The 22904-nt window shown below is 38.1% G+C and overlaps 1 long non-coding RNA gene across 2 annotated transcripts in view; it reads right to left on the bottom strand.

Annotated features, from left to right (window-relative positions):
- The window catches only part of LOC112546211 (uncharacterized), a 98459-nt gene extending 77478 nt beyond the window's left edge, over positions 1 to 20981 (bottom strand). For both annotated transcript variants that reach the window (XR_012904103.1, XR_003089851.2), the window contains exons 1-2: positions 20847 to 20981; positions 17252 to 17327 (exon numbers count right to left, since the gene is read on the bottom strand). This is a non-coding gene — a long non-coding RNA (uncharacterized LOC112546211). The remainder of the gene's footprint in view (positions 1 to 17251; positions 17328 to 20846) is intronic.
- Positions 20982 to 22904: the final 1923 nt, after the last annotated feature.

The raw sequence follows: 22904 nt of genomic DNA, 5'->3' as shown, positions 1-22904 counted from the left end.
TTGCAAGTCAGGGGCAGCCTATACTGTTTTACAGCTGGTACCCAGTACCAATTACCGTTCTACACCTGGACCTATTACCAATTAATGTTTTGTGCGCTCAGCTCTGCTCATAGGGGCCTGCGTCTTGCTCACAGCTTAGCTTTGCTTTATATTAGCCAAGTTTTGTTCATTGTTAGTTAGGCTTCAACCAGGCCTGTGCTACATGGACTTTTGTTTCAGGCCCTTATCTTACTACAGGTAGTGGTAGAACAAAAGTAACATGACAAGTTACAATAAGGAAATGTGATGAATATTCTGTGAGATCCTTGTAAAAGGCTGATTGAAAGCCATCTCAAAACTATTCTGAATAACTAGCAAGAAAGGTGCCCTTGAAATGGAGATAACATTTCTGTAACAGTACGTGTTTCCTGATTTGTTTGCATATCTGATCTATAATTTCAAAACTTGATTTGATTTAAGGATAATAGGTTCGGTTTATGATACCTTTAAATAAAGTGCAGAAACAACAGTGATGGTATATAATGTGTATAATTACATTGTATATTAGATAACATCAAATACATTACAAAACTATAGAAATTTAAGTTTGAGTGGTATACTAAAGGACACTAATGCACATTGACTCAGCTTTTCCCCTCTTCTTGCTTGTTTCAGCATATTTTGGATAAGTGTATTCAATAACCTAATGACTGTGTTCATACATGTTACTAATTATTATTAGTTATATTCACCCCTACAAAAGCACTTTAAGTTAAGGTCCTTGTCCTGAATAAGTCAAGGAGTACATGTTAAGTTTCTGTTTGTAGTGTTTTCACTGAATGGATTCTGTATGAGGAGACGTTCCTTCCATTTCCCATTTGAGTAACGGTGTGCATTTTCTATTGGTGTGTGAACCCCCCTCCCCAAGTGAAATATACACTAAAGTATTTTCAAGATATAACTCTATGGGTTCTAAAACAACATTTCTGTGTTTATTTAATGTGTATTCTGCAGTATCTTGAAGCAAACAAATATTTGGAAAATAGTCAATTGCCCAAATTTTGAATTGAAAAGAGATCAAGCCAAAGCTAGATCATATGTAAAAGACTTGAATTTCAGTAAACATTAGATGACTACATGGAGTTATATATAAGTAATTTTTCTAATTGTAACAGTGAACTTCCCTTTCTGTGGTCAAAGAGGGAACTTCCCACTGATGATGCCTCTACTGTTCTCGACTTCTTACTGGGACCTTGCATGGGAGGGTTATTGACCTACCGGCATTAAGAAGCAAATGAAAAAATATTGTTTAAAAAAAAGTTAAAAATTGTATAGGTGAGATCGGAGAATTAACAATGTTTCATAATCCCTTACTTTTACTGGTTTGTATCACAATCTTTATATTATTAAGATCCATACTTTAGCCTGTGAATATGGGGGAAAATACTCTCGCTCGTTCAGTTATGGAAGGTATGAGTGAAATCATTATGATGGAAATGCCACCAACAAATCACTACCAATCTTCCCTTCAGTAAGGTATGGAAAGTAAAAAGTACATTAATTTGAATAAAGGTGGGAAGACCAATTCGCAGACAAGTTTCTCCATTGCTTTTGCTCATGCTATTAAATTTGTCAATAAGAAACTCCAGACAGTGAGTGAAAACTCAGTGCTAGAATTTCAACACTTTTTCCATTATACGTTCCCTCTGATCACCTTAATTTGTACTTCTTCAAATGGGGAAATCACCTAAAACAAACTCTCTCCAGAGCAGCTATTCATGTATTTTAAAATTTGACTTTGTGGTTTAATAAGGTTCCTGTTCTATCAAGGTTTCAAATATTAAAAAAACAAAAAAGAATAAACTCTAATCAGATCACTGTGGTCCTGTCAAAAACCTCTAACTGTACAACTGCAAGTTTCAATTTCCTGAACTATTTCATTACTGATGAGCAGCATGAACACAAAGTTGTATATGTGAAAATGATGAATGCCATGATCTTAGGGTCCTTCTACCACTGCAGCTCCCTCAGATTATAATATTTCATTTTAAAGTAATCTATATTTTCCTCTATTGCAAGGAGGCACTCAATGGCTGATGCTCTATAAATCTTGCCTCATCACAGAAAACTGTTCCCAGGCAAATAACAGCTATTGCAAAGATGTGAACTCTCCTTTCCTACAATATACTCACGTTACTGTGCTTTCCTACAATATACTCACGTTACACAGTGAGGCATAAGCTGCAAAGCCCTAAGATATTTTTGCTTGAGGATCCCTGAGAACACAGGTCCTATGTGGGACAGGAGTTAATTTCTTCCTTTATTTCCAAAACCCTAGACCAGTGGTGGGCAACCTGTGGCCCACGGAGGCTCCACCTACAGCCTGTGGACCCCCTGGCTGCCTCTCCTCCACATGCCTCTCGTACACTGGAGTCTGCACTTCCTATGCCTCCCCCTTCCTTCCAGCACTTTTGGAGGAACCATGAATTGACTGATTTGTGCTCCATCCTTGCTCTCCCTCCTGCCTCCCAGAGTTGGAACGCTGGAAATCAGCTGTTTGTGGCATTCCACCTCTGGGAGGGAAGAGGAGGAGCAGGGACGGAGCACAGATCAGGCAATACATATGCTCTGAAAGTCTTGGGAGGGAAATGAAGGAGCAGGTAAGAGCAGGGCTCCAGTGCCCTGGTGCAAGTAAGGGAGAAGCAGCAGCCAAGGAGCCACAGGACTGCAGGGAGAACTCTAGCGGGTCCGTGTGCTACTGAGAAGGGACACCTATGTGGTTCACCCACTACTCACGGTTGCATCTCTCTGCCGAAACACTGCTATTTAATTATACAATCTTCCCTTCTTTGGGCACTTATTCTATACATGGACACAACAAACAGGAAGCATCTGAAAAAATTAGATAAACAGATTATATATAGGTGATGTAAATGGAACATGGAATGGGACTACTTATTCCTTTTCTTTCCCCCCAAATCACTGAAGTAGTCACTCTTCAAAACCTTTGTTCCAATTCAGAACTGTTTTACCTGATGAAGAAACAGCATTAGATTTTTGTCCGCGATCTCGTGGAGAAAGACTGGCTCTAAAGAAATTCTATTTAGAATAAAACCCATCAAGCAATAAGGCTACTATTGCACAATCAAGATATTACAGATGTCTCCGCCATTACACAAGCAATTCTCCTTTTTTCTCCAGATGGAGTTTCAGGCAGCTGTCTCCAGATGCATAGAAAGTTAATACAAATACTGGAAAGTTACAGAAATTTGTAAAACAGGCTTTAAAATTGATTTTCTTATTAAACATTTATTCATGCATTGATTGGATTTTAAGGAGTTACAGCAATTTTTATTTAAAAGTGAACAGGAAAACTAAATTAGAAATTGAGTGATACCCAGGAAAATGAAGGGCCTGATTATGGATTTCTGAGCCTCTCCTGCAAGATGCTGCACATGCACAATTGCAAATACCTCAACTGGATTAGACTTTTAAAACACTCATGTGCATTAGACCAACAGTATCTCCATTTTAGATATGCAGATACTTCTTTCCTGGCCAGCCCCACTTTAGTGAAATAAAAGATCTATTCTGAGTTGTGCTAAACAGACCAAGGGGGAAGGAATAAGCAAGTGCACATCATACATCACAAAAAAAAAAAAAAGTCCAACCCCACAGTAATACCACAGATGAGAGAGTCACCTAACAAGAAATTTCCCAATGACTACTAGCTGCATCACCTAACAGATGCAGTTAAAATGGAATTCCACTAACTATGGAAATTTGAAATGTTTAGATTAAATCACCTTTCAGTTATCATTTGATTTTTGAAATTCCCAAAATTAGAAAACTAGCCTGACAGTCATTCTCTTATACGGTTTCAGAGGGGTAGCCATATTAGTCTGTAGCTCCTTGCTCCATTCATCTGAACAAGTGGGTTGTGCCCACGAAAGCTCATGACACCATCTACATTTTTATTAGTCTCTAAGCTGCTGCACGACCATTGTTGATTTTTAACTGTTTCTTATACTGTATAACAAGTTCAACTGTCAGGAGATAACTGAAAGCTGGACACTAAGATTTTCATCACCTACTCTAGGAACCTGCATGGTGGGAGGGTCCCAGAGCCTCAACTCCAGCCCAACCCCGGAAGTCTATGCAGCAACTAAATGGCCCCAGTTGGAGCCCCACAAGCCCAAGTTGGCTGGCACGGGGCTAAGTGCGAGTTTTTCTTTGCTGTGTAGACAAACCTTTAAAACAATTATTTGATGCTGAAATGGTCTACCTACATAGCTCTCTTTACTGAATGGAGAACCAAAAGCTTGCTGGCTATTTGTTTTTTATTATGCTTGATTAAATTTAAACATTGAGAAAGACATGCTCTGAACTCAGCTGCTTACATCTGAAATTACACTTTCAGAGTCTATCCCAAAGATTAGATTATTTTGTTTCTGATGTTGCAGAAAATTATCTGCTTAAAAAACAACAACTCTAATACCTTCCAGTATTAGATAAAGGGAGCAGAAAAACCATAAGTTACCGGTAGGAGGTAGAATGCACTGAAGTATTAATACATTTAAAAATGCTTATTTATACAATTTTTTTCCTCTATATTCTCATTTGAATTAGTATAAATTAATCACTATTTGGATACATAGGCATTCTCCATTCTAAAGTCATAGCATACTAGAACTAGAAGGGATCTCGATAGGTCATCAAGTCCAGTCCCCCGGCCTCACAGCAGGAACACCACCATCTAGATCATCCCTGATAGAGGTCTATCTAACTAACACACTCTTAAATATCTCCAGTGATGGAGACTCCACAACCTCCCTAGGCAATTTACTTTTGCTCCTTCAGCAACATCAGAAATACATTCATATGGATGCCAAGAACATCCAGAGTTACAATAATTTAAAAGAAAAAAAAAAGACACCAATTAAAACTCTCATACTTCACTCAACTTTCAATAGGGTCAATAAGTAACTTAACTCCATGGACAAGTTGTTCCATAATTACTACAGATGCTTACAATGATTTTATATAAGTAGTATATATTTCAATAAACTCTTTTAAACTCAAATTTTCCTAAAAAGATTTCCATTTTTTCAAAAGTTGTTCAGTTTTCATTTTCTGATGAAAACTTGAAATTTGATTTTTAAAAAACACTGACAATTTTCACAGGAAAAAAATCATTTCTTGACCAGCTCTAACAATTACTCATTTAGAAAGTTTTTAATCTTCTTCTGAAGCAGCTAGTACTCACCTTAGTCATAAACACACTATTCAACGTGATGGACTCCTAATCCGACCCAGTTTGGGAACTCCTAAGTTCTTACTTTATCCCAGCCCAAACCTTGCCCCCCAGACTCCTGTCTCTCAAAAACACAAGCTCTCTAAGGGTATGTTTACATTTCATTCCTCTCCCCCCCCCCCTCGGAATGCAAATGCAGACACCTGAAATTGCAAAGGAAGCGGGGATTTAAATATCCCGCACTTCATTTGCATACTCGCATTTTAGCGCTATTGCAAAATAGCACTATTTCGAGATAAAAAATGGGGTTATTTTGAGATAAAACCCTTCCTTCGAAATAACCCTTACTAATTTTTTGAAGGAAGTATTTTTTTTCCTCGAAATAATCCCACGTAGACCACATTTGTTTTCCCGAAATTCCCTATTTCAGAAAAGCGGCGATCCGCAATTATGCAAATGAAGCACGGGACATTCAAATCTGTGCTTCATTTCCAATTTCACTTGTCTGCATTTGCATTCCTCTCTCAGAAGAGGAATGCAATGTAGACATATCCTAAAAGCTATTCTCCTGCATCCTTTATATCCTACTAAAGAAAGCAAAGCCTCCCTAATTCTTTCCCAGGAGATTAAACAGGGTGAGTTGTTTCAGGATAACACCTGTTGTGACAGGACAGGTTAGAGGGCTTGATAGAAGGAGAGAGAGAGAGCTCTGAAAAATAGCAAAGGCCCTGGTTAATTAGGAACAGCTGAGATAGGGTTGCTATAAAGCAATTAAGGGCCAGCTGAACTGACTTCAGGCTGCCACAGAACTTCTTTACAAACTTTCCCTGTGGAAGAGTGCACAGGGAGCTGAAGAGGAGTTTGGAGAATGAAGGTGGAGAGGAACTTGCACCTGATAAGGAGAGTCAGAGAAGCCAAGCAAAAAACCATCAGCATTGCCATAAAACCACAGGGGCAGGTGAGAGGTTCTAACAGGAGCAGTTGGAGATTCCCTTCTCTCCAGGTAGCCGGAGACTCCAGCCAGTAGCTGAGGAGGACTGCTTCCTCAGCCCATAGAGACCATGGCGGTCTGGGGACCTCTGCCCCAATGCCCTTTTTGCCCACAAACCAAAGCCCCATATGCCAGAAAAGGCAAGTGGGACTTTGTACCACAGCCCAGAAACTGTGGAATAGTGCAAACTGGGGGATAGTTTCTCAACCAGTGGTACACGTACCCTTAAGGGTACATCAACACAACTGAAATGTAAAGAAAACTTAATTTTTGTTTTAAGTTTTACCGCATTTTATTATTTTTGTGTGTTTTTACACAATTTTACAAAATTTCATCGCCCACCCAACTACAATTAAGTTGTTTAAACAAATGTGTTGCAACTGTAGAAAAAGAGTGTGTGTGTCCGAAAATTGTAGGTACTGGAGGTACTTTTTTTTTTTTTTTATTAAAGGGGTACTTTATAAAATAAGGTTGAGAAACACTGGGATAGTGTACAGAATAGGAGTCTAGGACCCAGGAGTGGGACTGGCCCTATCACAACATATTATTAAAGATTCTCCCCTAAAATATCCCAAGTTATTCCATTTCCCTATTAGCATCAACTGAATTGTGTTTGATAACAGTAGTATCAGGCAAAAGTGTGTGCAATATAAAAAATGCAAATTTCTAACTGCAACTTTTGTGTTGACAAGCGACTATTATCTGAAGGAGGAGGACTGGAGTAATTTAAGAACTTGTTTATGGTCTTATATTTAAAAATAATGTTGGGATAGCTTAGAGTTAGGTATTCCATTTCATGGAGTATAAATAAAAATTAAACGAGGGGGCTGCACCTCATGCTCGCTACACTGGCCACCCCACCTCCCCAGCCACTTTCACAGCCAGAGAACCTGTTAATCTTGCAACGATTATATAGAAAAGTGAACAAAGCTGTATAAAAAACCCTCTGTTAATTGGTCTATTGCTCATGTACTACATGTTACAGACCTCAGTTTTGCAATTGGCTCTAGCTGAAGTGCATGTAAGTGAGATGCTGAGACTCCACTTTCAAGTAGGTTGATGATGTCATTCTATTGTGCGCCAGGAAAGAGAGAGAGAGAGAGAGAGAGAGGAGAACCTCAACATATGTAACTTTAGTTTAATAGTAAGAAACTTCAACTTTCATCTATGTTCTACCTTTCTTTATTTTCTTCTAAATAATTTTCAATATACAGACTGTATCAATAGTCTTAGCTTGTGCTTAATGAAAATAATAAAACTGCTTTTGTCTTGATACTTTGTTAATTTAAATCTACATGAATGGACCTTTACATCTGTACTGTATCCCACCGAAGGGTACTGCAAGGGTCCTCCATGCAGAATGTGTCTGGAGGACAGGGAATAAAAATACTTTCAAATAATACGTCTACCTTTATTTGTGCTCTAAAAAACATGAGACTTATTCTACCACAGAAAAAGAATTGGTTCTTTAACATTGCAAAAAGAGTGAACCTAGGACAGAACTAGCATGAGTTAAAAGCAACAGATTATGATCACAGGCTGATGCTTATCGTATTTGTCAGGTGTATGAACTCATTGTGGTTCCTAGGACTCTGTTGACAATAATCGTCTTAAATGAAGTACTATAGTAGGAGTTTGAAAAAAACACTCCTGCAGAAGTAATATAATATAGAAAACAAGACAATAGCAGTGACACTCTTGAATACTGCTTTGTTCTTGTGATGGGAAGAAGAGGTGAGCAGCTTCCTAAAACATCATTGAAAGTAAAACTTCTCTTCAAACTTACTAGTCATCAGCTTTGTATGGAAAAAAATAAGAACCAAACTTTCAGAAAGTTGCATAAGAGAGTAAGATAAAAATAATTAAGAGCTGAGTACATGTTGCAAGGTTTTGATTGTGCAAAAATACCACAGATTATTTAATAATTAAATTAGACATCACTTCTATTTTAGGTTTCTTCTGAAAGATGACACCTCTAGTAACAAGTGGTCCACCTTGATGAAATGCAGAGTCACTACTGACTCAGAGAATAGTATATACTGAAATACTGTGGTTTTTCTTACACTAACAAAAATCTCCACTGGGCAGCTCCACTGTTAGTTGCAATTGCAGATAGATCTCAGTTTCGCAACTGGCTCTAGTTGAAGTGCATGTAAGCAAGATGCTGAGACTCCACTTTCAAGTAGGCTGATGACAACATTCTGTTGTGCACCAAAAAAGAAAAAATATATATACACATATCAAGAGAGCGAGCGCCACCGTAAATGTAGCGTCTCAGCTGCTGCCGCCTACTGATGTTTCTTGGATGTCTTCCATCCAAGCACAGATCCAGTCCAGCTTATAAGAGCTAACAATGCACAAAGTGGTAATAGTAGGGCCTACTGAATAGTTTTGAAACTAGTTCCTTGTCTGAAGATTCCTCCCTAAAACAATTAAGAACCCAGATAAATGTGAGATACAAAGGAGGTAGAAAGGCTTGAATTGATTGCTGAATGGATTTGAACCAATGGCTTAAAAAAATGAATATTCCAAATCTGATACTTAGTCCTCTAAGCCAATCCTTCTGATACAATATACCTATGAAAATACCTAGAACACGGAATTATAGAAATGTAGGACAAAATGGGATCTCAATAGGTTATCTAGTTCAGGCCAATGCACTGAGGCAAGACTAAGCATTATCTAGACAATTCCTGACAAGTGATGGCATAAGCTACTGTTGTTCTATGATGGAGATTCAACAACATCCTTACATTATTCATTCCAGTGCTTAACTACCCTTATAGTAGGAAGTTCTTCCTAATGCCTGACCTATATCTACCTTGGTGCAATTTAAGCCCATTACTTCTTGTTCTGTCCTCAATGGTTAAGAAAAAAATATCACCCTGTTCTCTGTAATAACCTTACACATACTTGAAGATATCAGATCACCCCTCAATCACTTTAATCACTTGTTACTTTTCTCTGGACTTTCTCCAATATCTCCACATAATTCCCAAAGTATGATGCCTCAAACTCGACATAGTACTGGTGATTTTTTAATAGTATTAAGTATAGTAGAAGAATTAATTCTCATGTCTTGCTTACATCACTCCTGCAAATATAATGCAGCAAGGCATTAACTTTTTTTTTTTTTAAATTAAAAACACGATTCCTTTTTCCTCTGGGGGACAAAACCTGCACCTCAGCACAAGATCTTCCTTTGGGAACCCATGATCAGATTTTCAAAAGTGCTTAGCACTTCAAGTACAGAACTATTTTGACTATCTAGCTACTCACTGAGTTGCATAAATGAAAATTAAGCTATTTTGAAAATGTGGTGATGATTGTGGGTGCATAGCACTTCTGAAACTCTGTCCCCAACAGTGCACCATGACTTCAGAACATAGGGACTACCGTACTGGCTCAGACCATTATCCCATCTGTTCCAGTATTCTTTGCCTGAGTGAGCACAGCAGCCATTCTAGCTAGAGTGAAATCCTCTCTTCTCCATATTTTCTGTTTTTGAACATATGGGGCCACACTGTGTTAAGTCAGTGTTAACCCAATGAAAAAGTATTAGCCACAAAACCACACTATCATAAGTGGGTATGTCAAAACAATCGTTAGTGCTTATAAGGAAATCTCTAATCCAATTTTTGGTAAAACTACACAAGAAAAATCTCAAATTCAGATAACAATATTTCCAAATATTTTCTAAGGGACACTTTAAAGCAGCCAGACAAACATAACATTAGTGCATCCTGCACGCTGTAGTAGCAGCTGGAACTCCTACATGCCTATCAATCTTAGGTTTTACACTTTGGTTTCAACATCACAGGGCGTGGGCTCAGCCTGATCTCTGTGGGCAAGAAGTTCCACAGCTGGAGTCACACTTACGAGCATGTCCTCAAGATCTCAGAGTTTATCCATCTACACATCATTTCTTTTGAGCACAGCTGTCTTGCAGGATCATGGAAGGGAGGTCCAACACTCAAGTGGCTGATAGATCAGAACCGAGAGTGAACACTATTCGGAAGAGAACAGAAAGCAAGTGGATTTGTGAAATACATGTTTGATGTGTGTGCTTTAATCTTAGCTGCTAGTGAAGCAGCTACTTACTGCATCATTTTCAACCTTTCAAAGTGGCTTTGTTCAGTGCCAGTCTGAGTTAAAAAGAGAGGGCAAAAGCATGGATCACATGCCTAGATCCTTCCCTACCTGACACATCTGTGCATGGATATATACTGAACATTGATTCACCCTATCCTTATTCTTCTATACTACTGTGGAGTAGCAATAATATTTTGCTGATAAGTTTATGGATAACCAATAACTGATACGAATTTTCACTGTGATATGTTTATTGAGAGAAGTTCTCTCGAGTTTGGATTAGTTTAATAACAAACCTCGGTAGTATTCAAAGCTGACTTATCTAACTGATTAAATAAATCTAAAGACTGCACATAAACAGAGATATACAGGTTGAAACTCTAAAATCCAGTATTCTTTGGTCCAGCAACATAATGTGGTCCTGCTGGAGTGTGGGTATTACTGGACCCGAGAGCCCTGCTCGGAGTGGGGGTGGCCAGGGACAGAAGAGGTTGCAGCGGGGCCCAGTGGCTGCGGTTGGCACCTGGGAGAGGGGCTGATGGCCAGAAGGGGAGCTTTGACCTCCCCTTACCTGGAAAACTCCCTGGTTTGGGACCACCCAGATCCTAAGGGTTCTGGACCAGGGAAGTCCAACTTGCATCATCACCAATAGCTGTGGGAAACTTTTCCTGTAATTCTCTGACTATCTGTGTCTAGTCTGAAAACAGATCTTGCTTCCCCCTATGATTTAGGGGCAATTGCACCCTTGTTATCCTTATTGTGTATGAGACTGATCCTTACCTATTTCCTCTGTTTGGTTCATATTTCTTACCTAAAGCTATTTCCAAGGTTCCCTGTCCACTGCAACTTTTCAATGGTCTCAACACTTCTTAAAAATACCCTTCTTAAAAATATCATGCATTATGTAGCTTGCAGTTAGTATATTATATTATCTCTCTATAAAACATCTTTCAAAATACATTAAGGGTTAGTGCACACTAAAAATCCATTTACCCATTTTTGTTAGATCTCTATCTATTACAAAGCATCATGGGAGTCTTGCTCACAGGCAAGCCTTACAACATGCTAGGAAAGATTTTAAGTGTCAATAAGAACAAAGCTCTAGAGAAATTAAGGGGCAGAGTCCTTATGCATGACCTCCCCACGGTCTATACACAAGAACTAAGCTATTCCAATGTGTTTGGGGTTTATGTGCAACAGAGGAAGTATGTAGCTCAAAATTAAGCTCAAGGTGGACAGAACTAAATATTAAAATTTGCAATTAGCATTCCTGAGCCAGCAGCAGTCATTTTGCCAAAAATAACTAATAGTTTATGAAACTGCACAACATGAGAGCCTAATCAACCTCCCTGTAAAACAGTCCCCTTCCAACTTCAATATGCAGTACATGAAGCAAGGTAGGAGGTTCAGAGAAGAATATAATCAGAAAATAGCATGACAGAAAATCATATGTAAATATCCAAAAAGCAAAATGATATGATATTAAAAAACAAAACAAATCTACCCTGGCTTTTCATCATATGGTGGAAGAGAAATTAATTAAGTAGAAAAATTAAACAATCCAAAAACCATGGATCTTTGGTAGGGAGGTGATAAGGGGGCTAGTTTCACAATAGTTTCCAAGTTGATTGTGTAAAGATTGATCTCTGCATCTATCACTGAACATGTATTAGCAGTCTTTTGCAAAAAGATGACAGGAGAAACCACTGTCAGACAGGAAGCCAACTTTCTTCCTGTTGTTTAATCAACAATTCAAAAAAACAAAATAAAGTATCTTCTTTCATCTGTACATTTCACTTCTCCTGCACTGTGCCACATTAAATCTATTCTGTGTATAAATAAATGTGAAATTTACAAAAACCATGCATGTTATGGTTCAGGATACAGATTAAGACCAACATATTATATGCTTATAGCTTGGCATAGTCTATCGGGCGGGGGGGGGGGGGGGGGAGAGAGAGAGAGAGAGAGAGAGAAAGAGAGAGAGACACAGAGACAGAGACAGACATGCGAATGAGTGAGCGAAGGGGAAAAAGTGTTTCATATACATAGCATGAAGAGAAGCCAAAAGTGTGGGCTTCTATTACACCAAGAGGGATTTTACCTACATCCCTGCACTGCTTACGAGGCTTTAAAAGAAATTCCAAAATGTCATCAGAAGAGGAAAAATGAAAGTAATGATTCTTGCCACACAGGTAGAACATATGAGAAAGTGTGTAATAAACCAATACTTTAACATGACGCCCCCATCATTTTTTTCCAGAATTAAGAGCATATATATACCAACAAACTAAAGCACAATTTACCAGCTCTAACCATAAATCACAACTTGGATACTGACGCACAGTAAATTAGAACACTGTTATAATGTGCAAGGTATTGGTTACTTGCTATATTCTACTACTGCTTGCAATCGCAGCAAATGGTAATACGTTATGCTCACTACACAAAAAGCATCTAGAACATGCAATTGCTGATGTAATTGAACTAGAAAAAATGAATATAGTAAGTGGATTTTTTCCCTTTTAAAATTGTATTGTAATTTTTTATTTTACTTTTTGCATAAAAATTAACTCTTCTTTTTCTCATAGAGTATTGAAAATGGCGGCTTTTACACACCAGAGGATTTCTCAAATGTGAGTATAAACTTCATGGAATCTTTTAAAGGGCCTTTATAAGTGTTGCTACTTTTAATGAGTGTTATTAATTCATATCAACAACATTTTATCTCTTCTTAAAAGGAAGAGATATGAAAAAAGACTTGACCAATATCTGGAGTGCAACTTCACTGTATGAGCCCCAGTCTTTGGGATTCTAATTATGTTTTTGCTTTATGCTGTCTGACAGCAGAAAAAGCTGAAATAACAATGCTATCTTACCACTTTCTTACCACTTTGTGTAACAGTGTAACACAGCAATATTAGTTTGCTCTATTTAATGCACTGCAATTGAATTCATTTGGACAAGAATATAATTTGTTACTTAGTGGGCACAGGTTAATATGCAGCAGGTGATATTAACTCTTACATCAGCAGCACAAACAGCAAGATTAGTCTTTAGTGTGAGGCGATATTTAAAATAAAAAGCCTGTTTCATTGAAGAATACAGGCAGAAATTGGCACAAAGTATAGTCTAATTTTATCCCAACTGTAAGTGCAGAGTAGATGGTAGGAACTCCTGTTAAAAACCTCATATAACACAGCACAAAACTGCATTGTAATTCCAGCTCTCCATAGACACACTTATCAAATCACTCAACCTCTTTAGTATTAGCTTTTACTTTATGTAAATAGAGATAATACTTACTTACCTAGATAATTTATCCGAGAAAATTAATGAGCATTCAAACATGTATAACAATTAATTGATTTATACTTATGCAAATCCTGAATTGCAAAATTACCATAGAAAGTAATAGGATGGCTTGAGTAACACACAATGACTTTTTCAACAGAGTAATTTTACTCATGTACTTACTGGATCAAATGTTAAGAATTTCTGGTTTGGATTTTTAAAAGTAAATTTATTGGGGATGATCATGTGCTATGGTCAAACGGGTTTGACAAAACTTGTGATGGTCCTATGTAAAGATGATTACCCCAGAATCCAGGGGGCAGGTCAGTCGCAGGCATGAAATAGATTAGCCAAACTATTCTAATTTACATCAACTAGAAAGAGGCCCTTGTAGCAGTTGGGAATCTACTTTATGTACAGGGGCTAAGGCTACATACCCTTTTCAAGATGATCTCTCTATGCCACAAGCTATGACCAAGTCTTGGTTTAAGAACTACAAGAGCAGCTCTGTGCCACCTGAGGATCTTCCTATGCTCAAGGAATCCTGCAATGGTTGGCCAGTCTTACAAGCAGAGCAGCACAAGCTTATAAGGAAATACTGGAGTTGCGCCCATTTTTAATGTCTTAAATCGTTCACCCATACTCTTGAAAGTCAGATTATAGTATAATACATGTCTCATATTAGCAACTGAATTTTTAAATCAAGGCATATTCACTATTCAGAATACATTTTCTTCTGTAAATAAATAAATGCCAATCATACTTAGCAATAATGTATTGCTTTATGCAATAAATAATGTAATCATACTTATTTTAGGAGAAGCGCAGAAAGGAGGCGTTGGACGTTTATATGACTGAAATGAACGTTTTAAAAGAAGAAATCGAAGACAATCCTGATGCCAATAATACCATTGCTCTTATCAAGAGAAATCTTCAGTGTATGGTAAGGATTCATTTTTATTAAATTTGATACAAAAATTTAGAAGTTGATAGACTATCAACTAGAAACAGAACAATGTATCTGCTGGCAGTGGACCTACTGCTGCATTTTTTGCTCATTTTACACTCCCATACTCAGCCTCAAAATCTTGTCCCATTTAATATATCTAGAGTCTATATTATTCCCATTGCTACAGGATCTGAGCACCTACTGACATTTTCTGTCACTGGAAAATGGTTCTGTTGTACTTAAAAGAAGAAAATTAAATTGCCCATTCAGTATTCTCACATTACTACTGTTGCAGATGGGCCACATCCATTCTGATTTAATTAGGATGGAAAGAGTCCCATCTCTGTATCCTATTCTTTCTTTCTTCCTTCCTTCTCTTCAGCATCTGAGGAATTGAGGTGTAGCTCACAAAAGCTTATGCTCTAATAAATGTGTTTGAAGTGCCACTGTACTCCAAGTTAATCAGACAAGAGTCCCTTTTTTAATTTGGGTTGTATGCTTTTAAAAAAATAAAAATTTTGAAGCAGAGTTTTAAGGGCTAATACACGGGAGAAATCCCCATCAATTGCAATGGGTATTTTTTCTCTCTTTTTTTCTGTCCTTCAGGTAGAATAAAGAAGAGATCTTGGTAATGGGAACTTCAGATTTTCAAATGTGTATTAGATTTTCTTGAGAATTTCTGGCAGTGTAATAGTCTAAAATATCTAATGTTTTACATATGTAGCAATGTATATGTATATAATCCACTAGGACCAAGGTATCATTTGTGCTCCTTTGTTATATAATGTTTACAATCAAAATTTTCTGTAATAGAGATTCATAATTTATTTTATTAAGCTGCCTATCATTAAATTCAACGTGCCTAGCTAGTCTTCCTAATCTTAAAAAAAAAAAAAAACACCAACAGAAAAAATGGCTAAGAGAGGGCCACCTGATATTTCAGAAATATCATTCTGGCTCTGGTTAGAAAGTGAAATCTACCTCAGCTGCATTATTAACCAACTATAATTATTATTACCGAAAGTGAATAAATTGAGGTAGTAATATATTTTACTGCCACAGAGGATCCCAGTGTCTGTGGCTCATTTTATTATATGAATACCTCTCCTTAGCAAAAAGGAAAAACTTCAAACAAACATTCTAGGTCTCATTTTGGAAGAAAACTCAGTATGTACAGGTTCATTCATTACCACTGTTACTAGTCAATGACTGAAATATCACAAAACAATAATTAACCAGGCACATATTTTCATTGCAGAAAATACAGGAAAGAAAGGTCTGTGAAGGCTGCCAACAGAAAAACACTCAAGAATTTCTAGAAGGACTGCGGCAACTTCTGCAAGCTATGTACAGCGAATAGCCACTAACTACTTCAGTCAAAAAAGTGGATAACATTTGTCATTGTAACTTCTACCTTATTTATTTAAATATTTAATTATTATAATTTATATTTTTACCCTGTGGGTTATTAACTTGTTGTCCGACTGGCACTGTCATATCCTTTGAGTACAGGTGTTAAGCAAACATTTCTGCTGTAAAAAGACATCTGATTCTATCTGTAAGCCCTACGGGCTCTAAACTATTGTGTGTGTTTGTGATTAAGCCTATTAGTTCTCATGAAATTACTATACTTCAAATCAACTATTTATTGAAATACGATCTTAAAAATAGTTCATGATTTATTAATGTATATGGTAGAAAATAAAGATGTGTACAATTTTCAGAGGTGTAATTATGTTTACTGATTTGTTTCTTCATGAGGCTCATCTAAGTTTACAAAGCTTATTTAACTGGTGGCGGGCACAGTGAGTGAATCACATGGAGAAATCTAGTTAAAAAGAGCATCTACCTGTACACAAGAGTTCCTGTGACAGATTAAACATGAGTCACGTGGAGATAAGTTGTGACTTTACCTCTGTGTTTTTTAAAGGCTCTATAGAAATTCTATTCAACAAAATACAATATCAACTAATGTTTGCATAAAAATCAATATGTAGCTTATATAGAAGGCAAGTATTGAAACAAGTACAGAAAACTAGCAAGTCTCTTTCTAAAACTCTTTTGCTGAGGCTCCCAGTTACATCTTTTTATATAAAAAGCTTTGCAGTAATCAATGCTTAAACTCAAAAGAGAAGGCCTGTTTTTGAGACACTGGAAGGTCTTTGGAAAGCTGTCCAAATATCAATAATGGACATAAATAAACCTCCAAATATGAAACCAGGGCCCTAAACATTTTCATAGTCATTTTAATCCAACAAAAAAGGGAGTTGCCAAATAATATATTCTAGACAAACATTATTCTTACATTTTTTTACATAAAGCCTTTTTGTGCAAGCTCTGAAATGCACTTTTTCTGAATGAAAATAGAGTCAGACATGTGACCTTTAAAAAAAAATATATGCAGAAGGAAACAAGTAAGCTGAGTACCTTTTTACAATTAAAAACCCACCACTCAGTGTAGACAACAACTCAATTTGTAATTAAGGAAATCAAGCTACACTTGTACAGTTATCAGTTCATCATTGTTTCTTTGAAGTGTTTTACTAAGTGGGTGGGAAATGGAGTATTCACAGTCATATTTCAGAACACGCTGTAAGTAACTGGAAAAAAGCAGCAGTTTTCTCTACTGTGGCAAGTATCAGAAAACAATCTATAATGGCAGCTGTCTGTCAAAACTGGTAAAATTACTTACAGTACTGGTGTTTCTGTTTGCTCTAGTCATCTTCTCTTCCTTTACTGTCTGAGGTAGAGTGTTCTGTCTCCACCCACTAGGATTCAAGAGGCAGAAGACTGTCAATCATCAAAACCATGTACAAACCACCTCCACTTTCTTCTCACTGATCTGATGCTGCCCTAACAACTAACAGCAATAAGATGAAAACTGAATTCAGAAGGGAAGGGGAAAGCACAAAGGGGATAAGATAATTATATCAAACAGAATTATTACAAAGTAGTTTTCTTTGTCATATCTCACTTTTGTTCTTTGTGGAATAATATTTCTATTTATAGTCCTTTTCCCCTGCCAAAATGTTCAGAAGAGCGCACTGCAAATAAAATAAAACAGACCCCACTTAAAATATACACACAAAATAAACATGAAAAGAAAAGGAGTTGTAAGGGTGTGTGTTAAATATAAAGTTTTAAATGTGGCGGGACATTTTCAGAAGATGGTGAAGCTAAATAAGAAATTATTCCTTCTGGCAGGTAGCCAGATTCCAAGCTACCAATTTTTATATTTAGTACAGTGAATTTTAACTGGCTGGGGCAGCATCAGGAACTGGAGGAAAGTTGTAGTGTCCATATGCTAGATTTTAGTTTATATTTTAGTTGCTATTCTAGTTTCAGCCATATTTTTCTTTCTAAAAAGTATATACAGTAGACTTCCGATAATCCGGCACCCTTGGGACCCAGGTGGTGCCGGATTATCAGAAATGCCGGACTATCAGGAGGTACTCTGGCAGGGCGGGTCTCGTCGAAGGAGAAGCGGAGGAGGGGGTGGGAGTGTGCCAAACCCTCCCTCCTGCTGCAGGGAGGCAGAGCCTGTGAGCGGAAGAGGAGAGGCGGTGACAGGCAGGCAGCCGCATTCAGGACGTTCTGGTCAGTTACAGTCACTCCGGCTGGATCCACAGCCGACACGCAGTTAATGTAATTTTCCTCTCTACTGCCGGGGGGAGGGGGGGCAGGGGAAGGTAGGGGTCGGTGGGAGAGGGGGAGGGGGAGCAGGAGGAGGCGAGGGTGTGCCAAAGCAGCCGCATTCAGGATGTTCTGGTCAGTTTGATCCAGCCGGAGTGACTGTAACTGACCAGAACGTCCTGAATGCGGCTGCTTTGGCACACCCTCGCCCCCTCCTGCTCCCCCTCCCCCTCTTCCACCGACCCCTACCTTCCCCTGGCCCCCCGTCCCGGCAGTAGAGAAGAAAGTTACATTAACTGCGTGTCGGCTGTGGATCCAGCCGCAGTTAATCAATTACTCTAACAACTTGAAGCAGCTGCCGGAGCACTTCCGGGTTGCAGTTGGTGCCGGACCATCAGGCGTACCGGACCACTGGATGCCGGACCACCGGAGTTTTACTGTAAAATGATTGCAAAACACCCAGAGACATTAGTAGGTGGTGCAATGTTTGTTTAAGTCTGTTCATTAGTAACATATTGCATGTCTATGAAGAGGTGCTGAACTAGGGATGAGGGATGTGCATTTCCATTATATATACAGGATTTACAATTAGTCCAGTGGCTATCCAACCCCCATTGTAAAAATTCTTTCAGCAACCTGTCTAGAAAAGCTTGGAGCAACATGCCACTATAAAACAAAGATCAAAGTTCACGCAACTTACTAAAAAAACCACAAGGCCAATTAAAGATCTACAGTAAAGTATGTTTTCAATTTTATTTTTTTTGTAAATCTCAAGTCTCACCTACAGACAATGTTTCTGTTTCCACACAGCAACAGAACATTTACTTATTGTATTTGAGAATACCAGGTATTGGTGCTAAAGAGTCAATATTCTTCATAGTAGTGAGATTGCTGAAATGTTTTTCAAGCCACTGTAGTTTAAAATGTCTTCTAATACCCAAAGAAATAACTTAGCCCTTTTAACCTGCAAGGTTCTCAGTTCACTGATGTTATACATTGCAAATTTCAAAGCAAAAACCACATGGCTAGCAGTACAATATTTTTAGTCCATATTTATTTTATATTCTTAATAATCCACCACTGAAGAGAAAAATGCACATGCTGGAATTTGAGTGTGTGCATTCTAGCCTGTTAACACATATGCTATAGCAGTCAAGTGTTATTCATAAGAAGAGATTTCAGGACAAGAAGCGCAAAGGTGTTAATTCTCCTCCTCATGTGCATACACTACTTTCCATTAATGCCAATAAGAATCACGCAGGCTCACTAAGAAGAGAAATAATTCTCCCAACCTAGTTTAGGCCTCGATTCTACAATTTAATTTGTTTGGTGATAAAGTTCAATATAAACAAACAAAAAATATTATTCCTGTGCTATAAAGGTTTCACAGAGATACATGTTTAATACTACCACCACCACATTTACTACTACTTGATTACCTTAATATCTAAGCCAAAAAAGAGCAATTGTAGCAAATTTTTAACAATGTTATTTTTAGCTAGGAAGGTTCCAGGGGGGCTTGCCCTTTAAGAGCTAGGAGTCTCCTGAGCAGGACTCTACTTGTACGCAGGTTGCCCACTACCTGCCTACAGGCAAGAAAGGATTGGAGGAAAGACCTGATAACAGGGTAATTGGGTAGACTGTTTTTGGGATAGGTTTTAAGTTTATTTTATTTGGAAAAAAAATTCCAGACTTCTAGAACATTGTGAATGGACAAAATGGTTGTATGGCATTTATGTGAGGAACCAATGGGGAAACTGACGGGCCACATGAGACCACTTGATGAAAAGTCATATTCAGTTAATATTTGTACATAAACACACTGTTTCAGCTTTATACTTTGAATCAAATAAGAATTCTATAACTAAAAAGAACAAATCAGTACTGACACCGATAAAAAATCTATTTTGGGAAGTTTTAAATAAATTAAATAGAAGATTTATCCTTGGGATGTAGAACAGCTATCGCAAAACTGATAAGAAAGACCCCAAATAGATGTTTTGAAGAGCGCCTTCAGGGGAAAAAAAAAATAAATCACAAGAAACAAAGATTCAATTTTTTTTTTTTTTATAACTGAACAGTTTGAGATTGCCTTAGAAACAGATTTCTGCTCAGTCACCTTACAAATGCTGACCAAATCTATGTAACTTGCAGAATGATCCATCATACTTTTGGACTCTAAACTAAACAAAACCATCGGTCCCACTATATCTTTAAGTAATGCCTAATTATACTTAAGACATTTAATCTAGCTGGAATTTTGAAATAAAAACAGATACAAAGCCTCAGTAGAGGAGAAATTACACAACAAAACTGCTTTAACAATTCATTGATTTTAAATTCTTGTGCACTACGATTTGTGTATGATATAGAAAAGATTCAGAAACCAATCTTTTCATTGTTTGTCCAGCCAGTTAATTGTTCACATTGCATACCAGATTATATGCTTTGGAGTTACACATCTATTAGTCTTAAATTAACAGTAAACATAACTTTTTAATTAGCAGAGGCAGAGAAAATAAGCCTCATTGATTATTTTAAAAAATATTTTTCTTTGTAGAGATGCTAACATTTAATATGGTTACATAAGCATTTTGAATCCACTATATTTTTTAAAAACACCTCTCAGTCATAACAAAAACTTCTGTACTAACCTCTCAGGTACTCAAAGGTTTATAGCTCCACTGGCATTTTCCACATGATATTCTTTCATGGCACTAGAACACTCACTCAAGAGATTGATCCATAAACTGCAGCTGTATGGAGAAATTGAGGCAGATGATTCTGCTGTACCAAAATGCTTGCAGCAAAACATCTATTTTTACATGTTCAGTACGACCAAGTGGTCAGCACATTTCCTGTAGCTTTTCACAACACATCCTGTGGTCTGTATCTTCTCCTATATGGTAAATGTGAAGCTGCATAGGAATATGTAAAAAAACATACTGTTATTGTTGCTCAAACAAAACAAAGATATATGTGCATTTTCCTGTCCTCTCCACTCCACAAAAATCCTCAGGAATAGTTACCCTCCTACTTCATGAGAAAATACACCTGAAGCTGCTTCTGATGTTAAGTAGCCCCTTGCACTGAAACATACAAGGCTGATCACCTTGTCTGACCCCAATAACTGGTATTTTCAAATCAGACGGGAAGACAAGACTTAAAAACTGTGGCAGCAGTGCTTTCCCTCTCTTTTCAGTCTATGAATGAGTGGTAGTTCAATGAATGACCATTCAGATGAGTTGTGATGTAATTCCATCCACATCATCATCAAATGAGGTCTAAGTATGGCTGCATGTTCATCAGAGAGGTCACAGATTCCATGACTTTCTGGGACTTTCATGGCTCGTGACTTCTGTAGCAGCAAGTATAGCTGGCCTGGGAATCGCCTGAGCAGCTTGCTGTGGTTCTGGGCCAGCTGCACCAGCTGCTGCTGGAGCTGTCTTGGGCCACCACCAGTATCACCTGCTGTCCAGCAACAGTAACAGTAGTCCTGGACTGTGCACTGCTGTCTGCCTGCCTCAATCACCTGCCCCCCTCAGAGCACCTTTCTACCCGTGCACCTAAGATTTAGTCATACTGCAAATCATGGACAGGTTACAGACTGAGTACTTCCCATGACCTATCCATGACTTACTAAAAATATCCGTATTCTCAGGTCTTCGTGACAGAGTATACCTCTGGGCATCACTCAAGAACAAAATAAGGAAGAATATACCTTAATCACACTGAAAATGATGTTAGTTTGTAACTGCCATTCTTTGACATATATATCCCTACCTCCAACTTGTGTGTGTACCTCGTAAGCCTTAGATTGGAGATTTTCAGCTAACAGGGTTCATTTGATCCACACATGCACCCTAAGCTGCCTTATGCTAGACACCAAGGCTATATAGAGTGCACAAGCCCTCCTGTTTCTTCTCTACCTAAGTGTCCCTTAAACAGTTCAAAGCAACAGTGTCTTTATTTTCTTCTCTTCCTCCTTCAAGTTGTGTCCCCATGCATGCGCCACCTCGGGTGACTTCTGAGCAGTCTTCTCAGGAGGAGGAGGGAGCTTTGAAATAGCGTCAAGAACTGAAGACAATATTGAAGAGCCAAAGGTTGCATTGAATCTGATGACATAAATAAGGGTCATGAATGATGAAAAATCGAAGACGATGCCTAATGATCAGTCCCAGCTCAAGCTGGCTCCTGGAGCTACCCCACTGTGGCTCTGCAGAGCAGTCCTTGTCGACTAATCGTGTAGTCAATAAAAAGTGTATCAGCTACACGATTAGTCAGATAACCACAATTTAACATGAACAGTTATGAGAAGGTGAGTAACCTTCAATCCAAATCAAATGACTCTACTGGTGGTGGGGCCAGAATTAAAGAATCACCAATTGCAGGACCACTTTGCCAAAGGATGCATCATCATCTCTGGCATGCTAGTTGACAGCACGGTGAGTGGTAAGCATGTGCACTGAAGACTAGGTTGTCACTTTGTGGATAGGCACCTGACGAGGCTTGTGCTCTTGCTGAATAGGCCATAAGCACTATGGCTGGCACTTTGGCCAGTACATAGCAGATATGGATGTAGTCTGTGATCCATGACAAGGTACACTGTGATGAGATTGGAAGAGAAAAACTCTTCCTTCCATCTGCCACCACTATAAACAGTCGATTTAACTTCCTAAAAGGTTTGCAGTTGATGTAGAATTTTAACAGCC

This window comes from Pelodiscus sinensis, chromosome 5 (assembly GCF_049634645.1).
Source record: "Pelodiscus sinensis isolate JC-2024 chromosome 5, ASM4963464v1, whole genome shotgun sequence".
NCBI lineage: Eukaryota > Metazoa > Chordata > Testudines > Trionychidae > Pelodiscus > Pelodiscus sinensis.
Note: the sequence above shows the minus strand (reverse complement) of the source record. Positions and strands in the feature narration are given on the sequence as shown.